The sequence below is a fragment of the Equus caballus genome, chromosome 28 (assembly GCF_041296265.1).
Source record: "Equus caballus isolate H_3958 breed thoroughbred chromosome 28, TB-T2T, whole genome shotgun sequence".
Lineage (NCBI taxonomy): Eukaryota > Metazoa > Chordata > Mammalia > Perissodactyla > Equidae > Equus > Equus caballus.
In genome coordinates this window covers 15,746,341-15,768,849 of record NC_091711.1, presented here as the reverse complement: position 1 = coordinate 15,768,849, position 22,509 = coordinate 15,746,341, and positions in this window count along the sequence as shown.

Genomic DNA, 22,509 nt, shown 5'->3' with positions numbered 1-22,509 from the left:
GAGAGAATCCCAGAGGGCGGGGCGACCCCCAGCTGCCGTTGCCCACCCGGTGAGGCTAGGGATTGCCGGAGATCTCGGAGAGGACTGGGGCTGGAGAGAGTTCCAGAGACCCAGCTTAGTAGCCTAGGGGGAAACCCTACAGGCTCACAGAAGCCTTAGGGAAAGCCTCTGCACAGCACCAGTAGAAGGCACCCAGCCGCCAGCCACAAGGCTGGAAGACCCCAGGGCAAAAGCAGCATAGCTAGGTGTACTAACCACAGATTGTAGAAGATGCCAATAGCTCTCCTGCGACCCATAGAGGACAAGTGAGATTTGGTGGGTGCCGACAGCAACAGAGCGACAAATATAAGTGATCCCACCCCTGGCCGCTGGAAAAGCCCATAACACCGTTGCAGACCCCAAGGAGAGAGCGCATCTAGGTGGGCAACAACAGTAGGCACCTGCAGCCTGAAGCCCCCCTGTGACGGCCCCCACGGCAGAGGAGGGAATCCAAAGGGCCACTGTGGCTACGAAGAGGGGCCCAGGCCCAGTTAGCAACTACGGACAGGGTTCCTGGTTGGTGAAGTATAAACAGCTGCTCCCCCCACCGCAGCAGCTGAAACAAGTGAAAGGAGCAACTAAACTCTATCTCCATGCGGAGGCACAAATCAACATCATCAAGCAATATGAAAAAATACATTAAATCTCCAGAACAGAAAGAAAGTAACAAATACACAGAAAACAATCCCAAAGAAAATGAGATATATAACCTAAATGATGATGACTTCAAAACAGCCATCATTAAAATACTCACTGAGTTAAGAGAGAATTCTGACCGACAACTCAACGAGTTCAGGAGCTATGTCACAAAAGAGTTTGATACGATAAAGAAGAACCAAACAGAAATATTGGAAATGAAGAACACAATAGAGGAGATTAAGAAAAATCTAGATGCTCTGAACAGTAGGGCCGATAATATGGAGGAAAGAATTAGCAATTTGGAAGATGGCAATATAGAATTGTTGCAGGCAGAGGAGGAGAGAGAAGCAAGACTTAAAAGAAATGAAGAAACTCTCCGAGAATTATCAGACACAATTAGGAGATGCAACATAAGGATTATAGGTATACCAGAGGGAGAAGAGAAGGAGAAAGGGGCAGAAAACCTATTCAAAGAAATAATGGCTGAGAACTTCCCAAATCTGGTGAGGGAGATGGATCTTCAGGTGACAGAAGCCAATAGATCTCCAAACTTTATCAATGCAAGAAGACCAACTCCACGGCATATAGTAGTGAAGCTAGCAAAAGTCAACAACAAGGAGAAAATATTAAGGACAGCCAGGCAAAAGAAACTAACCTACAAAGGAACCCCCATCAGGCTATCAGCAGATTTCTCAGCAGAAACTTTACAGGCTAGAAGAGAGTGGAATGATATATTCAAAAATCTGAAGGACAAAAACCTACAGCCGAGAATTCTCTACCCAGCGAAAATATCCTTCAAATACGATGGAGAAATAAAAACTTTCCCAGATAAACAAAAATTAAGGGAGTTCATTGCCACAAAACCTCCTCTTCAGGAAATCCTCAGGAAAACCCTCACTCCTGAAAAATCCAAAAAAGGAAAGGGGCTACAAAACCAAGAGCAGAGGAGATAAGTAGAAGGACAACAACAGAGAGTAGCAGCTCTACATCAGAACAGATTAAACCATGGGACGAGAAACAAAGGAAACTGAAGAAAACCGGAAAACAAGACACAAAATGGTAGTGGTAGGCCCCCACGTCTCAATAATCACTCTAAATGTAAATGGATTGAACTCCCCAATCAAAAGACACAGAGTGGCAGGATGGATCAAAGAACAAGATCCAACAATATGCTGCCTCCAGGAAACACACCTCAGCCCCAAAGACAAACACAGACTCAGAGTGAAGGGATGGAGAACAATACTCCAAGCTAATAATGAACAAAAGAAAGCAGGTGTCGCTATACTAATATCAGACAAGGTAGATTTCAAAGCAAAACAGATAAAGAAAGACAAAGAGGGTCAGTATATAATGATAAAAGGGACTCTCCACCAAGAAGACATAACACTTATAAATATATACGCACCCAACACAGGAGCACCAAAATTTGTAAAGCAACTCTTAATAGAACTAAAAGAAGACATCAACAACAATACAATAATAGTAGGGGACCTCAACACACCATTAACACCAATGGACAGAACATCCAGACAGAAAATCAACAAGGAAATAATAGAATTAAATGAAAAATTAGACCAGATGGACTTAATAGATATATATAGAACACTTCATCCAAAAACAGCAGGTTACACATTCTTCTCAAGTGCACATGGAACATTCTCAAGGATTGACCATATTTTGGGAACCAAAGCAAACATCAATAAATACAAGAGAGTTGAAATAATATCAAGCATCTTTTCTGATCATAATGCTATTAAATTAGAAATCAACTACAAGAAAAAAGCAGAGAAAGGTGCAAAAATGTGGAGACTAAACAACACGCTTCTCAACAAACAATGGATCATTGAAGAAATTAAAGAAGAAATCAAATATTATCTGGAGACAAATGAAAATGAGAACACGACATACCAAATCATTTGGGATGCAGCAAAAGCAGTCCTAAGAGGGAAATTCATTGCAATACAGGCTCACCTCACTAAACAAGAAAAAGCTCACGTAAGCAACCTCAAACGACACCTAACAGAACTAGAAAAAGAAGAACAAACAAGGCCCAGAGTCAGTAGAAGGAGGGAAATAATAAAAATAAGAGCAGAAATAAACGATATTGAAACAAAAAAGACAATAGAAAGGATCAATGAAACAAAGAGTTGGTTCTTCGAAAGAATTAACAAAATTGACAAACCCCTAGCCAGACTCACCAAGAAAAGAAGAGAGAAATCGCAAATTAATAAAATCAGGAATGACAGAGGAGAAATCACAACAGATACCAATGAAATACAAGAGATCATAAGAGAATACTATGAAAAACTATATGCCAACAAATTGAACAACCTGGAAGAAATGGACAAATTCCTAGACTCCTACAATCTCCCCAAACTGAATCAGGAAGAAATGGAGAATCTGAATAGACCAATCACAAGTAAGGAAATAGAAACGGTAATCAAAAACCTCCCCAAAAACAAGAGTCCAGGACCAGACGGCTTCTCTGGAGAATTCTACCAAACATTCAAAGAAGACTTAATACCTATTCTCCTCAAACTGTTCCAGAAAATTGAGAAAGATGGAGAACTCCCTAACACATTCTATGAAGCCAACATCACTCTGATCCCCAAACCTGACAAGGACAACACAAAGAAGGAGAACTACAGGCCGATATCACTGATGAACATAGATGCAAAAATCCTCAACAAAATTTTGGCAAACCGATTACAGCAATACATCAAAAAGATTATACACCATGATCAAGTGGGATTTATACCAGGGACACAGGGATGGTTCAACATCCGCAAGTCAATCAACGTGATACACTACATCAACAAAATGAAAAACAAAAACCACATGATCATCTCAATAGATGCAGAGAAAGCATTCGACAAGATCCAACACCCATTTATGATAAAAACCCTCAGGAAAATGGGTATAGAAGGAAAGTACCTCAACATAATAAAGGCCATATATGATAGACCCACAGCCAACATCATACTCAATGGACAAAAGCTGAAAGCCATCCCTCTGAGGACAGGAACAAGACAAGGGTGCCCACTTTCACCACTCCTATTCAACATAGTTCTGGAGGTGCTGGCCAGAGCAATTCGGCAGGAAAAAGAAATAAAAGGAATCCAAATAGGTAACGAAGAAGTAAAACTCTCGTTGTTTGCAGACAACATGATCTTATACATAGAAAACCCCAAAGAATCCACAGAAAAACTATTAGAAATAATCAACAACTACAGCAAAGTAGCAGGGTATAAAATTAACGTGCATAAATCAGTAGCATTTCTATACACTAACAATAAACTAACAGAAAAAGAACTCAAGAACTCTATCCCATTCACAATCGCAACGAAAAGAATAAAATACCTTGGGATAAACTTAACCAAGGAAGTGAAGGATCTATACAATGAAAACTACAAGACTTTCTTGAAAGAAATAGGCGATGACATAAAGAGATGGAAAAACATTCCTTGCACATTGATTGGAAGAATAAACATAGTTAAAATGTCCATAATACCTAAAGCAATATACAGATTCAATGCTATCCCAATCAGAATCCCAAGAACTTTCTTCACAGAAATTGAACAAACAATCCTAAAATTCATATGGGGCAACAAAAGACCGCGAATTGCTAAAGCAATCCTGAGCAAGAAAAACAAAGCCGGCGGAATCACAATCCCCGATTTCAAAACATACTACAAAGCTACAGTGATCAAAACAGCATGGTACTGGTACAAAAACAGGTCCACAGATCAATGGAACAGAATTGAAAGCCCAGAGATAAAACCACACATCTATGGACAGCTAATCTTCGACAAAGGAGCAGAGGGCCTACAATGGAGAAAAGAAAGTCTCTTCAACAAATGGTGCTGGGAAAACTGGACAGCCACATGCAAAAGATTGAAAATTGACCATTCTTTTTCACCACACACCAAAATAAACTCAAAATGGATCAAAGACCTAAAGATTAGGCCTGAGACAATAAGTCTTTTGGAAGAGAATATAGGCAGTACACTCTTTGACATCAGTTTCAAAAGAATCTTTTCGGACACTGTAACTCCTCAGTTGAGGGAAACAATAGAAAGAATAAACAAATGGGACTTCATCAGACTAAAGAGCTTCTTCAAGGCAAGGGAAAACAGGATTGAAACAAAAAAACAGCTCACTAATTGGGAAAAAATATTTACAAGCCACTTATCCGACAAAGGGTTAATCTCCATAATATACAAAGAACTCACACTGCTTAACAACAAAAAAACAAACAACCCGATCAAAAAATGGGCAGAGGACATGAACAGACATTTCTCAAAAGAAGATATGAATATGGCCAACAGACACATGAAAAGATGTTCATCATCGCTAATCATCAGGGAAATGCAAATCAAAACTACACTAAGATATCACCTTACCCCCGTTAGATTGGCAAAAACATCCAAAACCAAGAGCGACAAATGTTGGAGAGGTTGTGGAGAAAGAGGAACCCTCATACACTGTTGGTGGGAATGCAAACTGGTACAGCCACTATGGAAAACAGTATGGAGATTTCTCAAAAAGTTAAAAATAGAAATACCCTATGACCCAGCCATCCCATTACTGGGTATCTATCCTAAGAACCTGATATCAGATATCTCAAGAGTCCGTTGCACCCCTATGTTCATCGCAGCATTATTTACAATAGCCAAGACGTGGAACCAGCCTACATGCCCAGAAACTAATGATTGGATAAAGAAGATGTGGTATATATACACAATGGAATACTACTCAGCCATAAAAAAAGACGAAATTGCCCCATTCACAACAATGTGGATGGACCTCGAGGGCATTATGTTAAGCGAAATAAGTCAGTCAGAGAAAGACGAACCCTATATGACTCCACTCATAGGTGGAAATTAGTATATTGAGAAGGAGATCTGATCGGTGGTTACCAGGGAAAAGGGGGGGTGGGGGGAGGGTACGGAGGGGGAAGTGGTGTACCCACAACATGACTAACAAAAATGTACAACTGAAATCTCACAAGGTTGTAATCTATCATAACATTAATAAAAAAAAAAAAAAAGAATTAGGAAACATAGGTATTACATCTATATAATTACACATACATATGTAACGCGTCTACGTACTATGAGTTCACACTGATGCCTCATATTGTTATCTAAGAGTTCTTTCAAGTCTTCTTCACATCCATGATTATGTCTCATCCAGCTCTGAAAAACTTAAGTCAATCTATTTATTCATTTGTTCAATTTATTTGTCTGATGTAACCCGTCTCTTAACGCACAAACCCTCTTCTCCTGTTGCCACCTCTGCAGCAGCCCCAGCTGGCCCCATGTCCTCCTCTTCCAGGCCTGCTGTCTCATGGTCCCAGGGGGCTCCTCAACTCTAAACTGATTCTTCATGTGGCTCCACAACCCTCTCTCCTTCCCCATGTCTTTGGCTGCTGCACTGACTGCGAAGGAAGGAAGAAGACACAGAAGGGGAGATGGGAAAGGAGGAGAAAGCCTCATTCTTTCTTACGACATTATCATATCAACAGTTCTCTCTGTCCGGATTCTTCCCCCTTCTCATCTCTTTTCTGTCCTACAAACTTCAGACAGACTATTCTTAGAAAAAGTACCACCTGTGGTGACAAAAATAGGTAATTGAAAATAAATCATCTGAGTATGTATCCTTACTCCTTCACTTAATTATGTCTTTGACTTATCTGAGCCCTCAAAGAGGGAAATAATGCTTATTTAGAAGGTTTGTTGTAAATTTCAGGTTGAACATGTAGAATGCCAAAAACGTAATTGCAGCTCTTGTGGCAGCAGTACCGTCATGAGAAATTCTAACACGACTCTGAAACTCCTTTTAAAAACACCTCATTGTAAAATTCGACAAAGGAAATTTTAAATACCTTTCAATGTACCTCAGCTACAGGATAAAAATCTAAATTCTTGTGTATCTGAAGAGATTTTCCATGAGCTGGCCTCAGTTCTTATCTCCAGCCTCACTCCCCAGGTGTCACTTACACTACAACCAACTGAAAGGCCTTGCATTTCCTTAACTTTAGTATGTTGCTCTTTGCTTTGCAGACACTAGAGCCCCAACTTAAATCATTCTTTTCCTAAATATTCAATTAGCATAAAACTTTACTTACACTTGAAGATTCAAAGTAAGTTCATCTCCTCTGGAACCCTCTCTTGACCATCTCCAAAACAAGCAGAATTAACTCTTCCATGCACTGGGCCTCGACTCGGCCTCAACTGTGACTCTCAGGTGCCTTTACTATGTCTAGAACTTATCATAACACGTGGTAACTCTTTATACACACACACACGCACACACACCCCTTACTAGATTGTGAGCTCATTGAGGAGAAAGGATACATCTTGTTCATTTTGATATTGCAAGGATGTACAGTTTCTAGTCAATAGTTCATTCTTACCAATAATAAACCTTCAATAAATATTTGGTTAATAAAAAAATCCTTGTAATAGTTATAATGACCAAAAATTATTGATCACTTATAACCACTAATTATTTAGTATTGTGCTAAGCACTATCCATTCTTTATATAAAATAAACAGCATAAAACCCTATTATGCTCATTCAAAATGATCTCTATCATAAATTAGGAAAATAAGGCTCAGAGGAGTAGCTAATTTGCCTAAGTTCACAGTATCTTGTAGGACTGACATCAAAGCCTAAGTTATTACTATATCTGTAATAGAGAAAATATATAGCAGAAAATACATAGCACATACATGAATACTAAGGTAAATAGAAAGAAAATTATCATTTTAAAGTAGGCTTGACACATTTATTATGCACTTTCACTTTAACACATAAGTCATTAAAAATAACGAAAGTAAATGTTGCGGGTTTAGCTAAACTACTGTCTAATATTGCTGCCTAAGCTCCACTTTGTGTGGCCAAGTGGCCTGCAGGGCCTTGAACTGAGACTTGCCCCTCCCTGGAGCACATGCCCTAGATAACAGCCTGCAGAGCCACAAATAAATTTGATTTCCTGATATGACATCCCCAACGGTCCTTGTGATAAACAGTTTCCCCCACCTCCCAGGGCCTTCCCTTTGTGGCCTTCTTTAGATAAGATCCCCCAGAAGCTTATCAAAACTCCACTCTTTTTGAGTAGCCCAATCCATCCTTAGCCCAGGAACCCCAAAGCACTCTACCCACAGACCCTAATAAAGGCATGTGCCCTAGGTCCTGCTGCACTTTCTGTCTGCATCCTGCCTGGACCTCCCTACCTGGCACCTTGAGGTGTTCCATGTACCTCCCCTAGGACCTGTGAGTAACAAACTTCTCTATTTCAGCTCTCTTGTGATCTTTTGTTAAACTGAGGCTCAGTTTCCAACACCCCAGGACTCCATTTAACAAAGGATAATTTAACAAAGGTAATTCACAAAGGTAAACCACGTTCAAAGGGAATGTGCTAAAGAGTTCATATGCATTAACTCATTTAGCGAGTGCTCACACGAGAGAACTGATGCTCAGAGGATTTGAACAGCCAGTAAATGGCAGAATTTCACACAGCCGATAAATGACAGAGCTAAAAATTCTCTGTGCTAGCTGAATCAAAGTTTATTTTGCTGAACCACCTTGCAATCCTAGAATTTTCAAAATATAAAATATAGCCATCTTGTTGTCCAAGAATACAAAATATATCACAGATTTGGGTGCAAAAAAAAATAGGCAAGAAATAAATTTTAGGAAGAGGAATTGATATTGCGCTAAGGCAGGGTTTGGACACTTTTTCTGTAAAGGGCCAGATAATAAATATTTTAGGCCGCGTGAGCCATAAAGTCCCCGTCACAATGACTCGATTCTGTGGTTATGTCAATAAAGCAGCCAAAGGCAATGCATAAACGAATGAGTGTGGCTGTGTTTCAATAAAAGTTTACTTACAAAAACAGGCAGTGGGCCAGAGTTTGTGGTCCCCTGGACTAAGGAACTGGATATTCTTAACCATAAAAAAGGTTGAAAAAAAAAAAAGAACTGAGACTCACATTATGCTTCAAGGCCTATACTCCAAAGGAGAAAGGAAGAAGTATAGGAATGACATGATAGAATATAAGGCAACAATGAAAGTACAAGGGAAGCTCAAGGTAAATGTGAAAATTGTTGGCTTTCCTGAAAATGCCAGAAAGGGAAACTGCCCTTAGGCAGGTAATGTGTAAGATATTGTGTAATGCTGTAAGCTTGATGGAAAAAGTTTCTCAGAAACATGTGGTCACTAGTTTACAATCATTTGGACGTTAGAACTAAATACTTTTTTCTAGGTATATATTCATGTAGAATTATTTTATTGTTAAACATAATATTTTAGCGTCTAAGAAATCTGTGAAAACTATTCTTATCCACATTGTGATAAATTAGAGCAATTTATCCCAAAAGCTAGTGTATATTAAAATCACTTGAAATGCTCATTAAATATGTTGACTCCAGAGCTCAAACTCCAGAGATACCGATTCATTAAGTCTTAGGTGGAGCACCCAAGTTATTTTCATGAGGATGGTCCCAGAACCACACAAGAATTCTCACCTAAAGCAATAATTACATGTATGTCATGTTGTTATACCAAAGAGCAGGGAGCTTCTGGGAAGGAGAAAGGGGATTCTCTTGACCACCAGGGATAGTCAACAACCAGGTATGAGACTTAAAAAGAAGACTGGTTGCCTTCTAGGATGGGATATGGCTCTTACGAGAGACATTTCTGGGAAATTCTGTGTTTAGGAATTAGAGATTAAGAAACTGCTCCCATCCAGAATCACAGTAATCAGGGACTTGATCATTTAGCAACTATATCTACTGGCCTGCTGAGTTTCCCACTGTGCTCATTTCCTATTGTTTTTGTAAATAGTGTTACCAAACAAGATTCTTTTTTGCCTGTCACCCAGAAAACCAGACATCAAGATGATGAGATTGCAGCAGAGAGAGAGTTTAATCACAAGGCAGACAAGAGAGGAAAGGGGAGAATGAGTCTCAAATCCAACTCCCTGAAAATGAGGACTCAGGGATATTTATAGGGTAGGGGAGCAAAGTGGTCTGAAATGTGGAGTTAGATGATTGGAGGTAAGGAGAGGTGGGGTAATTAATGGTCTGCACAAGTGTAGTCAGAATTCATGTCTCTTCATAGGACGTATGTTCACAAAATGGTGGTGGTAGCATGATCTGAGGGTGGAGCTTTTAGCCTCATGACATCAAAAGGTCACTTATGGGACATCTGCATGGGCCCAGTTGATGAGCTTGTGGTCTCAACCGGTCAGAAGTGGACAATGTGTTCTAATTCCTGGAAAACAGGTCAAACATGCATTACCATGGTAACCCACATGCCAGGGAGATGTTATCTATAAGAACCTAGTGGAAGTCAGATAGCATATTACCTAAACAGCACAGTTAACAATGGGCAAGTGAACAACTAAAAGCTATAATCAGTAACTGGAAAAAGGAAAAAAAACTTAAGTTACTAGCTACTTAATCGTCAATGGCTGTTTGCTGGTTTCAATATTACCACAGCTTGTTGGCTTATACAAAAGAATTTATTATCTTACAGATGTAGAGGTCTGAAGTTTGATATGGATATCACCGGGCTAAAACCAAGGTCTCGACAAGGCTATATTCCTTCTGGCGTCTTTAAATGATAATAGATTTCCTGGCCTTTTCCAGCTTCTAGAGGTCACCTGAACTTCTGTGGTTCTTTCCTCCATTTCCAAAGCCAGCAGCAGAGCATCTTCACATCTCTGACTCTGACCTTCTCTTCTGCTTCCCTCTTCTGCTTTAAAGGCATCTTCTGATTACATGGGCCCTAGCCAGATAACTCAGGATAATCTAATTTAAAAATCAGCTGATGAACAACCTTAATTTCATCTGCAATTTAGTTCCCTATTGTCGTGTAACATATTCACAGATTCTTGAGATTAAGACCTGGACACCTTCAGGGAGGAAGTGTCCATCATTCTTCTTACTAAATGCATAGAGGAGCTCTCTCTCCAACCATAGGAAAATGGGGAATAGGAAAAATAAGGAGATTCTATAAGAAAGTGAAACTATGCTCCTAAGAATGTCAAGGGCATTGAAGGTGCCATCTAAAGCAGCACTATACATTTGGAGTGTGAGTTGCAGCCCACTGCAATTCCACAGTGGGAAAACCAGGAAGGAAGAAATATATGACCTATACCTGCAAAGGGAAATTAGGTGGTCACAGAGCATGAGAGGAAGACCTATTATATGAGAAAAGGGAAATAACAGGGTGTTATAGATTGAAGATTTGTGTCCTCCCAAAATTCTATTGTTGAAGCCTGAACAGTCCGTGTGGCTGTATTTAGAGACGGTGTCATAAGGAACTAATTAAAGTTAAACGAGGTCATAAGGGTGGGGCCCTGATCCAATAGGATTAGTGTTCTTATAAGAAGGGACACTAGAGATCTCTTTCTCTCTCTCTGCCCCCATTCCCACACACTTAGAAGGACCATATGAGGACACAGAGAGAAGTTGGCCCTCAACAATCCTGGACCAGAGCCTCCACCAGAAACCAAATGAGCCAGAACCTTAGTCCTGGACTTTTAGCCTCAAAAACTGAGAAAATAAGTATTTGTTGTTTAAGCCATCCAGTCTATGGTATTTTGTTAGGACAGACAACCTGACTAATACAGAGGAAGAAGGGACAAAGGTAGGAGGTAAGGAATTATGACTCCAAGCAAGAAATCAGATTCACATGGGTACCTTGTAGATCTGAAAGTTTAAAAAATGCATTCTTTATGCCAGGTCAATGAGTCAATTTTTTTTTAATATAAACTTTTAGAGATATCCCTTGGGAAATATTTTCTGTATTAATATTCTTTTCCATCTTTTGTAATGAAACTCATTTGGAAAGATAAACAAGTGTTTTGTAAATATTTATTATGTGTTTATCCTTACAGATTACTAATGCATCCATTATATATGAGAATAAATCAATATTTAGATGTGTTCACTTTACAGTCAATTGGAATACATTTATTCAACAAGACCAAAAGTGACTTGAATTTTCAAACTAAGAATTTAAGCCTTCTTGAAAAATAAAATTCCATTTGTGTTCGCAGGTCATTCTTTTTATATTCATGAGTCAGTCCTTCTCTTTGCTTGAATAAATTTGTTCACAAAACTAAGTTTTTAATATTCAGAACACTTTTCACAATATATGAGGTCATAGAATCATAGAACTTTAGAATCTGAAAATAACAAAATATTCTATGTTCCAAATCCTTCTATTTATTGCTAAATAAATAAGCATTCACCAAAAGGACAAAAAATCCTATAGCCCTATAACCCTGTTTTTCTCCTTCCCTATACTTTTCCAGAGTTTCCTCCAGTTTCCCCTTGCCTATACTTTTGTTTCATGTTAATAAATATGGCAGCCACATAGAAAACACCAGGACAGCTTGGGTAGGGAGTAGGGAATTACTTAGAAAGGGTTTATGGGAAATGGGCCAACTGGAACCTTGTTTGAACTTGAACCAATGCCACCTTGCGTGTGTCAGTGAATCTAGTAAGCTGAGTTTAGCATGCCAGAACCACATAAAAGATGCTGCATAAAAGTTAAGTCCATGAACATTGGCCATGTGTTGGACATTCCTTTTATACAGTGCCTAGCAACTTTTGCCGAAAAGGTGCAGTCGTGGTGAATGGGATAGGCAGAGCTCAAGGGACACAACAGGTTAAAGTAGTAACATTGACGTATAATAGTCTACTTAGACAATCAAACACATGTGACAATGAAATCATAAAGGCTTTAAGGATTTCTGTTTATATCTAAGGAAATGCAATATTGTGAAAGATACTACTGGTGAAATATTCTCTGCTTATGGCTGACTTTATGAGAAGAGGAGGTTCTAAAATGCCGGATTGTGAGCTATATTTGGCCGTGCTATCTTTGTCATTTTCTTAGTCCCCTTATGGGACTAAGAGCTCTGATTATGAGTGACACATACTCCTTCAGAATGTTCAAGATTCTGAAAGAACGAAAATCAGGCCAGTAATTTAGACTGATCATGCTGGTTTGTACCAAAGTTGCAGCCTTTTTACAAACAATGCTGAACATTTTTGAGAGGAGCGAGGGGAGAGAGGGAAAGAGAGAGAACACCAGAGAGTGCTAACTATTGATCTTCTTACTTCCCTTGACATACAAATGAAATTCCTAAATGCAATCTTGCTGCCACAGAGTTCACATATTCCTGAAGGTGCTACATTAGTAGAGATTTGTGCTTCACAGCTTTGCAGATGGGTTTAACTACCAAGAAAAACTACTCAAACCAGCCCTTTCTGAAATTTGCTCCTTTCTTTGACCAACTGATCTGACTGGTCAAGTCAGTCAAACTAGTTACACCGTTTGCCAATATGGATGCCTCCAAAGATACACTCTATTAGAGCGTTGCCCAATTTTTCTCTCATTTATTTCTCAATTCTCATTACAGTTTAATGAGGTAAAGATAGTAAAATAATCATCCACATTTATGCAACCACCTCATTCTTACCCTCAGCAAAATCAATAAATTGTATAGTGAAAAGACTAATAAAAAATAGAAGTGGTCAACCATAAATTGAAAAAAAAAATGCAAACTTGAGAAGGAAAAGTAGAATTCATTAAGATCTTAAAATTTACTCATGAGTTTAAATTAAATTGACTAAATATGTATTAGCTTGCTTGTGTTCTGATGATATATAAATACTTAAGAATACAAACACTAAAAATAATCATTTAAAATAACATAATTAGCAGTTTACCAATCAGAAGTGAGATAAAATGAGAAACCATAGGCATACCTCAAGTAAAACTCTTCATTGTATTACAAGAAATTCAAAAAATATATTCCTAAATTGTAAGTTCTGCAATATAAGCCTGAAAAGGTCATGAGGAAGGTTGTAGTAAGACACCAAGCCCGTGTCATACAGCACCAGTTTGATATGTGGATGGTCAAACCACATTAATACTCACCCATTCTCCTGAGACAATAAAACAATACTGGCACAGGCTATTCTCTTAGCCTTCTTCTATTTCAAAATTACTACAGTACCAAGGGAGAACCAACTTTAAATTCAAAAGCCTAAAATTTTAGTTCTAATTCTGTATTTCAAGACGATGCTGAGTCATCACTGCTTCATTTTCTTAGAATATTTTTTTAAAGTCATTACCAAACATTATTTGTAAAGACCCATCAACTACAATAGCTGTCATAGAAGCTCTAACGTGTATGGGGTGCAAAGTTTCACTTTACTGCGTTCAAAGAATAAAGAGGAACATTTAAGGTGCTAAGTCCCGAAGGAAGGCGTGAGAGGACCGCAGGGGTGCTGCGGAGGGAGACATCTTAAAAATTTGGAGAGGCTCAGAAAAAACTCCACAGCGTCCACAGGGTACAGGACTATGCAGCAGTTTCAAGGAAGGGTGGAACTAAGGAATGAAACTTGAGTGAACTTCATGCAGCCGAAAGGTGGTGTACAGTGATTTAGACGTATGTCTAGTGGAGAACACAAACCCCGCCTCTCCAGAGAGGAGAATTCACAGAAGAAGAGAATTTGCAAGGTAAAAGGCAAAGTAGAGAGAGACTTAAATTTCACTTCCAGGATTTGGATGTGTGTTTTGGAGAAGGACATGTGTGTTTTTCACCCACATTTCCATAACCTATTTCCACTGTCAATAAGTAAATAATCTAAATTCCTTGATGTGGAATGTGGGGGTTTGGGAGAGAAACTGAGCAAAAACTACAAGACATATGAGATATATGGCAAAGGAGCGAACACACTGGAAAAAAATATTACCTTCCTAGCTTATCCATCAACAGGTGGGAAATATTTCTAGGCACTGGGAGCAATTGAAGGACTTTAAGCACAATAATAACAACTTAAATGATATATTAACATTTTAAAAACATATATGTTATTTCACTTAATCATTCAGGAAGGAGTAGTATAGGCAAAGCAAGTTTTGGAAAATTCATCTGGGTAAAACTCATAAAATCTATTAGAAGAGAATGGAAGCAGGAGATGTATTAGGAGACTGTTCCTTGGAACAAAGAGACACTAAGAAGATTGTAAAGGAAGAAGGCTGGTACACTTGAAAGGATTAAGAATTTTAAAGTTACCTTCAGAACTGGAGCACAAGTTCAGCAAAGTTTAGAAGTGTGGTGAACTTGGTGTTGACTTCCTGAGCACTGGGTTAGTATACATCCTGTTTAGATTTCCACTGGTCTTGAAAATGAAAATATGAAGAAATTCCAAACCATTAGTTTCAGAGGAAGATACCTTCAGGTTTGAAGAGAGGAGAAAGCAGATACTAGAAGCCAAGCAAGGTAAAGAAACCAATGGTCCTCAGAGCGACTCTTGTCAGCATCACCTTGGGAACCGTTGGTTACTCAAATTACTGGGCTCTACCCCTCATCTACTAAATCACTCAGGGGTAGGGCCTGCCTTTTGTGTTTTAACAAGCTCTCCAGGTGATTCTGATGCATGCTCAAATTTGAGAGTCTTTAACAGACATAAAAGTAACTGATTTCAGCTGTAGACCTGAGAGAGCGGCTTCACGAAGGAGGCCGCCTAGTCAAGAATTTTAATTTGATCACTGTGAGTAATTAAGTATTTTGGTTTGACCATGTCCAAACAATGCAATCTCATCAGAAATGACCTCAGGGTGCAGGGGTTAAGTTCTCCGGTTCCCATATGTTGGCCCCTGGTTCAGATCCCAGGGCAGACCTACGCACCTCTTGGCAAGCCATGCTGTGGCAGGCGTCCCACATATGAAGTGGAGGAAGATGGGCACAGATGTTAGCTCAGGGCCGGTCTTCCTCAGTAAAAAGAGGAGGATTGGTGGCAGATACTAGCTCAGGGCTAATCTTCCTCAAAATAAATAAATAAATAAATAAATGACCTCCCTGAAAAGACATATAGGAAGATAAACTTATTACAAAAATCAAAATTACGAATATTTTACAAAGCCAAATCAATTTGAATTTTTATTTTGCTTTCTTTGGGATGACCCATTTCCATCTCCTCCTCCTCCTAAACACACTATCTGCTTGGTTAAAATGAAGGAAATTTTATACCCACGGGAAGAAAGGTATTTGATAAGGTTTTGCTCTATTGTAACATGTAGCAATACTTTCTTGCAGATTCAGTATATTCAGCTGGAGAATATCCTTTCATACTATGTCGTTTAATAATATGGTTCATTGTTATTGTATTCAGAATTGCTCCACTGCTGCTTTTTTTCAGCACAGGCCTAGCCAACTGCTTCCGAACTACTTTGCAAATGCAATAAAAATAAAAATGAAAAGAAATTAAATTCTATTTCACAGCACCTATGAATCTTCACTGTAAGATGACCGATATTATATACATGACTAAATACATGATTTCGTTTTGAAGTGTAGCTTGTTCTAGTTTCCCCATTGAACACCATCCTTTCCAAAGGAAAAAAGAGAAATGAGAGAGAAAAACAGCAGTCATTAAAGCTTTGATCTCTTACTCATTTCACTCAGTTTCAAAGGCAGGCTAGTTATAAAAGTTCTCGACATGCCACACTGTGTTTCATTTCTGCATTATTACTTTACTTTTATATAGAATTTGGGAATCATATCAAAGGAAATATTTTAAATCATTCCAGATTCTAAGTTAGTATGATGCAGCTTTTATGTATTTTTGAAATTTCCCATCCTGTAACTATCTTAAAGCGTTGATCTGACAAAGAAGGGCCAGTTAACAAATACACCGAAACTGTGAAGGTATTTATGAAAAGATTTATCCTACTGCTCTGATCTAATTGTTTGGTTTATGAGGATCCCAATAAAATTGGTCTGGGAAGACTTGTGTCCCCAAATACTATATTTGTAAGGTCTTTTGAAGGAAATTCTTCCAGTTGTCAATTCAAAATCGTTTATGCCATATCCTGTGATTAGATTTTTCACCTTCCACAAAAAATATGGGAAGCAGTTAACTATCGTTATAAATGTTTCCCTAGTAGTTATCAAAACTCAAGGAGAGGAGACTTTCAAAATGTACAGATGTCACTAAAATGATATTCATGTTTTCCTAATGGGACAGGGTTAGATGAAATAATTTTTATATGCAGAGTTTTATCACATTTATTCAATTTAGTCTTAAGTTTGTTACACACATATATAACAGAAAGGAGAAATCAGAACATTACATTTCTGTAGTACACAGCCAGATTGAGTCACTGGGTCTTGTTATTATACAAATGATGTATTGTGCAAATGATTTAGAAGCAGCAGCCGTATTTCAATTTCAATCATGCCAAAGTTAAAATTGTTACACTAATAAAGTTTTCTCATACTCATACTTACCAAATTTATATTTTCCCCTATTCTTTTTTGGAGGAAAATGTATAAGCCCTAAAAAAGAATTAATTTCAACATTTAAAATTTACTATCTTCTCATTCTCCTGCCTTTTCAAGAAAAGAAAAAAGCATTCAAATAACTGATTTTTCCAAATTAGAAATAAACCTACATACACATGCAGGAGCCAGGACATATATTACTCCATTCAACTCAAGTAAACAAGAATGCCAGAGAATATTCCTGGCACTGTGTTAATTGTTGAAATAAAAACATAAGTGAGTAGTAGAGAATCTCTGAATCACAGATAGCAAAACTCAATATTATTAAAAAGTTAATTCTCCTCATTATATTCTATAAAGGCACCTAATTATAATCAAAATCCCAAGGAGATTTTTTTTATGAAACTTAACAAGATGGTGCTAATCCATATCTGTACTAGATAATGTGGGAGAATACTTCAGATATAATAAGACAGCAACCCTATCTATAAAATTGGTAAAATTAAACAGAGAGGCAATTAACAGAAAAATAAATATATAGAAAACAAATAATATTTAAAGATACTCAGACTTGTCAGTGATCAGAGAATTGTAAATTGAAACACTAATGGGATATCCTTTTTCCCTACAATGGTCAAAAAAGAAGGACAATCCAATGCTGGTGGAGGTGTGATGAAATAGGTTTCAATAGGGGAGTGTTTCACAGTACTATCAAAATTTAAAGTATTTACAACTTTCAACATGGCAATTTCAAAACAAAAAACCTAGCCTTTAGAAATATTTAAACACAAAGAAAAATACAAAAGTAAATTTAATCCAAGATTTTTTACAGCAAAGAATCACAACTGTAAACCTCCAAGTTTGGCATGGGAATTTATCCAGGAGTATGTCAGCTGTGTGTATTTTTATATTTTTGAAAAGAATATTATGTGCATATACATAAAAATGTGCCTGAGATATAAAGATTTATAAATGCATAGAGAACAATCTGAAAAGATGTTAACAATAATGTAAGCATACTAATAAAAATAACTAATATTGAGTAACCACTGTGTGCCAGGTACTGTGTTACATGTTTTCATAAACTATCTTAATTAATCCTCATAGCAACCTTGTGACTATGAGACACTATTTAACAAACATGGAAACTGAGGATAAATGTTAAATTTTGAACACTATTGCCTTGTGGAGTGGAAATGGCAATAAGGGTCAATGCCTAAGCTAAGGAAGATTTACAGTTTTTACTATTATTGGAATTTTTAATTTCTAATAAAAACAGTTTTTCAGGGATGAAAAAGCATGCATATATGTATTAGTTTACTAATCAAAAATAAAGAACTAAAGCACTAGTAAAATAGTTACAGTACAACACAGAGCATGTTAATTAAAATGTAACAAATAATATTTTTCATAACACATTAAATAATATAAACCATAATTTGATAAGGTTTCAAAGAAGGGAGAAATAAATTCTGACTGAATAAGGAAATGATTATAAAGGAGGTAGCGTTTGAGATAGGACTTGAAAGATGGGTGGGGTTTCAAAGGGTAGAGATGGGAGGAAAGCGCTTCAACAGAGCCCCGACAGTAACGACAAAAGGGCAAAAACGTGAGTACAAGATGAGTCCAGGGAACAGCAAAGAACTGTTTAACAGGATCTAAAGACGGATTTAACAGAACAGCAAGAGAGATAAGAGTAGAGCTGTAGGAGGCTTGAATGATTCTGATACATCCAAGAAATGACAAGGCATCGTAGGAAATAAGGCTGGAGAGGCAAGAGAGCTCAAAGCATTCTGATTTATTTTAAAAATGACTGGAAAGGCAGTGCTTTGGATTCAACTAAAATACAGATTCTCCAAAAAGGTGATTCCCCACCTATAGGCCATAGTTACTTGGAAGTGGGCAAAGCTTTTGCAGGAGGTTCACAAATCCATGTATGCAATTTAAAAAATTGTCTCTATTCTAAATGTCTTGCGTTTTCTAATTGGGCCTACTTTCAGGCTGGATGACCCAGTAGAAAAAGCGATGCGGTCAGTTTCTTCTTTCTCCCATCGGAGGCTTCCAGTTCTACTTCCCCACTCCATGGGCCATGTCTCAGTCTTTCAGGATTGAAGCGGGGCAAGAAGATGTGAAGGACAGGAAAGTCTCCTTTGACTGCCCAGATGTAATGTGGTATTGGTTTCCTCTAAGCTTGTTAATGAAAAAAACTCCTCTTTTTCACTCAAGCTTATTTACAGGGTCTGGAGAGCCCTTCCATTGCTGGAGACTCTCACCAGCAGTTGCCTTGGCCCAGGCTCTGCTTCCTGTGGGTGAATACAGGGTGGTTAAGCAACTTTATAAAGACATTCTATTTTGGGATCGCCTCATTCCTCTTGAACAAAAGCTCACCTTTTTTTCCTGGAAAACACAAGATTATCCTTGGCCTGAAATAACTCTGCTCATACAACATATTCCCAAAGCTACTGTATCTCATTTCTCCACCATCAGAGCCACTGCTCAGCCACAGTCTCTTGCCTCTGGGTTTTCTCAGGTGTGGGTAGGAAACTGTCTTCTTTGCAGCTCACAAATTACTGGAGACACAGGTGAGGTTCTTCAGCTTGTCTGTTTCCTTGATGTCCCTCTAGGCTTAGGTGAGGAGGAAACATCCTCTTCAGGTGGAGGTAGGGGTCAACGGCATTCTAGGAACTCTTTCCACAGAAATTTCCCCCCCAAGTTTGGTCACTTCTATGCCAACTTTATAATATACTGGATGCTGGTGAAGGGCTGAGAATTACAAAACATATTTTGGATCACCCCTCCTTTTCAAGCCCTGTTGAGTATTCTATCCTTGCTTGGGAAAGCGGAGATATTTGGCAAAAGTTGCCTTATGTCTTCTAGAAACTAACATTGAATCCTAATTTAATATCCAGTTACAGACCTAACTAAAGCAGAAGTCTGAAATTAAACCTGAAAAATTAAAGTGAGGGGCCGGCCTGGTGGCATGCCAATTAAGTTTGCGTGTTCCATTCCAGTGGCCTGGGGTTTGTGGTTCAGATCCTGGGCGCAGACCTATGCACTGCTTATCAAGCCATGCTGTGGCAGGTGCCCCGCATATTAAATAGAGGAAGATGGGTGCAGATGTTAGCACAGGGCCACTCTTCCTCAAAAAGAAAAAAAAGAAAAAAATTAAAATGGTTACTAATATGATATATAATATGGTGCATATATACACTAATATAGTATATAATTTATACTATTCACTACTTCAAAGTCTCCAGGTCACATGAGCAGTTCCCTAATCTTACCTAATATTCCTAAATTTAGACCCTTACTTTCTATGTCTTCTACTTAGTGCTCCAGTGATGCTAATTTTTGGGGGATTGTCTTCACTCTCCGTGTTATTTCTTGTCTCCACACCTCTGCGCATGCTCTCCTTTCTACATAAGTTAATGAACTTTGACAAATGTATACTGTGTGTAACCATCACTCCAATCGAGATACGGACATTTACTTTACACCATACAAGTCTCTCCTGCCCCTTAGCAATCAATTTACCACCCTACCCCCACCTTAGGGTGCTGCTATTTTGAATTCTATGATTATGGATTAGTTTTGCCCATTCTAGAGCTTCATATAAATAATATCATACAGCAGAGGTTGGCCAACTACAGCTCATGAGCCAAATCCAGTTTGACACCTATTTTTGAAAATGAAGTTTCATTAGAATGCAGTCACACTCATTCATTTGCATCTTGCCTATCATTGATTTCATGCTACAATAGCAAAGCTGAGTAGTTGTGACAGAGACCATATGGCTCAGAAAACATAAAATATTTACAATCTTTACAGGAAAATATTGGCAACCCTCATCATAGTATACATTCTTTGTGTCTGGTTTCTGTCCCTACACGTGTTTTAGAGATTCATCCACATTCTGACATACCTCTGTATTGTACCAGCTGTTCACCCCTTATATTGCTGAGTAGTATTCCACTATATAACACAATTTGTTTACCAACTCCTTTGTTGATTAAAATTTGGGTTGTTTTAAGTTTGGGCTATTAAAAATAATATATAAATATAATACATATATTATAAACAATATAAATAGAATGCTATAATGTAAATAGAAGGATGTTTTTTGAAGAATAGATGTTTAATTTTGAGGAAGCCCAATTTATCATTTTTTTAAATGTTTAGTGTTTTATGTGACCTAAGAAATCTAACTGCTCCAAGGCCATAAAGAATCCCTACTATGGTTTTTTGTAGAAATATTATATATTTTGCTTTTACGTTTCTGTCTATAACCAATAGCAAACGTGTTCTGTGTAAAGCATTAGGTCAAGTTTTTTTTTTTTTCCCCGCAGATATCCAGTTGTCTCAGCACAACATGATAAAAATTATCATTTCTCCTAAAGAATTACCTTGGTAACTTTGTTGAAAATTAACTAATAATGTATGTATGGGTCTATTTCTGGAATCACTCTCCTATTTCATCAATTTATACGTTTTTCCATAGAGCAATTCTGGTAGTCAGGCAGGAAGAGTACTCCAACTTTTCTTTTCTTTCTAAAAATTGTTTTAGCTATTCTAGGTTTTCGGTATTTTCAAGTAAATTTAAAATTATCATTTAAATTTGTACCAGAAGGACAACAAGATTTTTCTGGAATTTTGATTGTTATTGCCTTGAATCTTCAGCTGAATTTAGAGGGAGTGGACATCTTGATAATGTTGAGTTTTCTAATCCACGAATTTGGTACATTTTTTCCTTTATTTACATTTTCTTTCATTTCTGTCAGCAACGCTTAGTAGGTATTAGTTTACAAGTCTTGCTTCTCTTTTGTTTAACCTAATCTGACATATTTTATGTCTTTTTATTGTACTGGAAATGCTTCTATATTTTTATTTGATTTTCCCTTTCTTAGTTGCGGTACGTAAGAAGACAATTTTCTGTTATATTTCTTTAGCAATCAGTTTTAGTGAGTTGTGTTCTTCAAAGAATGTGTCCATTTCATCTAACATATGAAATTGATTGACATAGAGTTGTTCATTATATTCTCCTATTATCTTTTAATTGTCTGTAGAAGCTATAGTGATGTTCCTTTCTTCTTCCCTGATATTATTTGTGTTATCTCTCATTTTTCTTGATTTGTTTTGTTACAGTTTTATCAATTTTGTTTATTTTCCCACAATCAAGTTTTTACTTTATAAATGTTCTCTATGATTTATATGATTTCTATCATATTGACTACTACTCTTATTGTTATTTATTCATTTCCTTTACACTGAATTTAATTTACTTTTTTTCTTGCCCCCAAAGTGAATACATAGATCCTTCATTTTAAATTCTTTTATTTTTCCAATAAAGACATTAAAAGTTACAAATTTTCCTATAAATATTGAATTAGTGCATCCCACAAATTTTGATTTTCTTTACTATTTAACTTTGAAATTTTGTATAGTAATGCTCCTGATGATTTCTGCTTTGACACATGGATTACTCAGAAGTGTACTTTATTTTCAAATAGTT